Source organism: Diachasma alloeum, unplaced genomic scaffold, assembly GCF_001412515.2.
Source record: "Diachasma alloeum isolate Michigan unplaced genomic scaffold, Dall2.0 Dall_scaffold_00276, whole genome shotgun sequence".
NCBI classification, from domain to species: Eukaryota; Metazoa; Arthropoda; class Insecta; order Hymenoptera; family Braconidae; genus Diachasma; species Diachasma alloeum.
In genome coordinates, this window is record NW_021680415.1 from 1696100 (window position 1) to 1699731 (window position 3632).

Below are 3632 nucleotides of genomic sequence, written 5' to 3' on the forward strand. Positions count from 1 at the left end.
AGTAGTTTTGAAAAAAATTGCGAGCTAATAAAAAACATTTGCTAGTTAGGACTTTTTTTTAAATAAATTTTTGAAAAATCTCCCCTGAAAAAGAAGGCGTTATCACTAATCGGTAGCAAATTATTTGAAGATTTTGCGAGTTAAGAAAAAATCGTCAATGCACTCCTATTATTGTGTAAATTAACAATTCCAATTTCAACTGAAAACCAGAGTTGATGACCAGAGTTTGTAGCAGAGATGTCAGACAAGATATGAATGTTTTTTTTGGCTCAAATGAAAGAGCGGGTCGAGAAATGGCGTGCAGAAGTCTTTAAAGATGACAAATCTCTCTAAAGATGATGTCTGTTTTCAATTGAAAAGCGCAATTGTGACAACATTTTCCAGTGGGTTCTAGGAGTCTCCCCTGGTTCAACACCATCTTTAGAGGTCCTAGCACGCCATTTCTCGACCCGCTCTTTCGTTTGAGCCCAAAAAAACATTCATATCTTGTCTGTTATCTTTGCTACAAACTCGGGTCTTCAACTGGGGTTTTTAATTGAAGGCCCGAGTTGTAGAGCACGAGTTTGTAGCAGCGATGTCAGACAAGATATGAATGTTTTTTTGGGCTCAAATGAAAGAACGGGTCGAGAAATGGCTTGCTAGGGCCTCTAAAGATGGTTTTGAACCAGGGAAGACTCCTAGACCCCACTGGACAATGTTGTCACAATTGCGCTTTTCAATTGAAAACAGACATCATCTTTAGAGACAATTGTCATCTTTAAAGACTTCTGCACGCCATTTTTCGAGCCGCTGTTTCATTTGACCCAAAAAAAACATGGCCGTGACTATTCACACCATTGCGTGAGTCACTCCCGTACACTCCATACACTCCACGCATGCGTGAAGTTTGTGTGTTTCACGCAGCCGAATTTTCATACTGCTGTGTATTTCACGCAGTTGAAGCTTCATACTACTGTGTGTTTCACGCAGTTGAAGTTTTATACTACTGTGTGTTTCACGCAGTTGTATTTTTATACACCTGTGTGTTTCACGCAGTTGTATTTTTATACACCTGTGTGTTTCACGCAGTCGTATTCAGATACTCCTGTGTATTTCACACTCCTGTGTGTATAAACACACAGGTGTGTAAAACTTCAACTGCGTGAAACACACAGGCACAATTGAGACACATTTTCTGTTTTGGGCTTCTAAAATAAGAACTTACGGGTTATTCAGTCAAAAAAAGGCAAAATTTCAAATTAAGAACACTTTCGTTCTTCTATTAATCATTTGTCGTGCACAAAACCTCACCTACTCATATTTATAAAATCGCAGTTAATTAAAATAATCGCCTCACAGCGTTAGTCACTTCAAACAGAATTAATCTTCAATTATCTCAGAAATTCATTCCTCCCGAATGTCCTTAATTTATCAAGCAAAGTATTTGTAATTAAAAAGCCAAACAGTTCTTGATTAAAATTTTTTTTCATTTCAAATAAGTGAGTTTTTGGTACACCATTAAAAAACCTTTCGCTCAATTTTCCAACACACTTCTCGGACATTCTTATGACATCATAGTTACACTGAAATCTCAAGAAAGATTTCATTTCGTCATTAAAAATTCAAAATTTTATGGAAAAAACAAATAAAATGGGATTTCTCTTCTAAAATTAACTGACCTGTTTCTTAAACTCAACGGAATACCTCACACATGAAAAATGAATGCCTAAATACAGAAACTACTTTTTCCGCAGAAATAATTCCCAAGAATTTTTCTCCCTCGACACAATAAAGAAAATTCTCTTCTACAGAGAAGCTACCTCCACTCTATTTTCTAATCTCATTTTATTTTTTTCATCCCATTGTTTAACACAACAGGGTATTCTCTCCCTGTAAAAAGATTTCGCTGGGAATGGCACCTGTGTATTCTGCCTCAGCAACCGGATGGAAAAAGCCACCAACAGGGTTGGTACTATAGGTACTTCTCCAAGGAGGAAATAAATAAAACAACCTCTCTGGAATGGTAGTGGTGCAGGGGGTGAAGATACTCGGTGGGGCTTTCATCATCCACTTCGTTCTAATCCGTGAGGGGCTGTGCATACAACTGCGGTAACACGAGTGACGCAGTAGGAAGTGGTAAGAGGCGGGAGGAAAAATTTATTGTACTCCGAGGATACGTGGAGGGGAGGGGGAACACTCTGCACGAGTAGAGGGATGAGCGGTGTGGTATCTCTTGAGCGTGCGTTATGATACATCGCTTGATGAATTTGATTTTCAGTGAATTATGGAGTGATAAATAAATGAATAAATCATCCGGGAATTTTCTATTCACCAGCGGGTGGTGACATCTTCCTACCCGTTACTATTCATTGTAATTATTTATTGAAAAACGATTATATCAGCGAAGAATGAGGGAATTATGTCCCTTTGAATATGAATATTGAATATAGAAAAAGAAAGATTGAGGGCAAAAAACGTTTTGTCGAGTGAAACAAGTGGGAAAGCCATTTGCTTTTGAATGGCTATTTTGCACATCACTTCATTTCGTTTTATTAAATTGAATAAGATTTCTTTTTAACTAATTTCGGCAGATTTTTAAGTTAGTTGAATGTTATCATCATCATTGTTCTTATTATCCCTTTCTTCTATACAACCGATTGTCTTTTTTACTGTTCTATCTCAGCCCTTCGATACACTGTCAAAAATTTACTCTTGAAATTTCAAGGAAAAAATCTCGAACTTTTTAACAAAGACTAATTTATATAGAATTCCCATCGGTCTTGTTATTGATAAATCAGTCAATTTTCTTGAATATTCAATGAAATTTGATTTCTCAGGTTCATACGACAATGAGAATTACTGAAAATCGTGAAAATTCAGTCAAGTTTTCTTCTGAATTTTTAATCTCTTGAAAATTCAATGATCATTTATCATGAAAAACTTAATTTTATTGAATTTCTAGGATGAATCACGAATTTCGTTTGCAATTTAGTCTGAAATTGAATTCAAGTTTCGAATATTCAAAGCTATCTCCGGAATTCTGATTTTCAAAAAATACAAAATTTTTGCAAATTATCAAATAAATCAAAACAACCATTATTGCTATCACCTTCATCGTTGAATTCGATCAAAAGGACATCCAAACAAATTTTTCTCTATGCAAAAGTCATATCCCACTCAACTCAATCTTCATACGAACCATTGAAAATTAAATCCTCCCAAATAACAAGTTCTACAGATCCGTTATCATCTGAAGTCCACCGTTATTGGAAAACTTTTTTACTTCATCCGTGAAAATTGAGGAAAAAAAACGCGCAAAATAATAATACGAAACGGACGGGAAATACAGATCGGAAAGATCGACAGTGAGGCTATTTATTCGCCTGTGGATTGTTCGAGAGTAAAAGAGTTTCGAATAAAAAGGAGAGAGGAAAAATATTTGAATGAGATGGTAGGGGGTGGGGAGGGAAAAATAGAAAGAATGGAAAGCAGAGTAGATCCGACGACCCCACAACGCAGCTGCCTGTATTTCCCGTGCGCGATAAGGGCTTCAGCGGAGGTCGTCGAAAGCCCTGGGATTTTCCTGTCGTGTCGCCACGGTTTCCCGATCCTCAACAGCCCCTCTATAGCCCTCCCTCCTCTTCCCCCCCCCC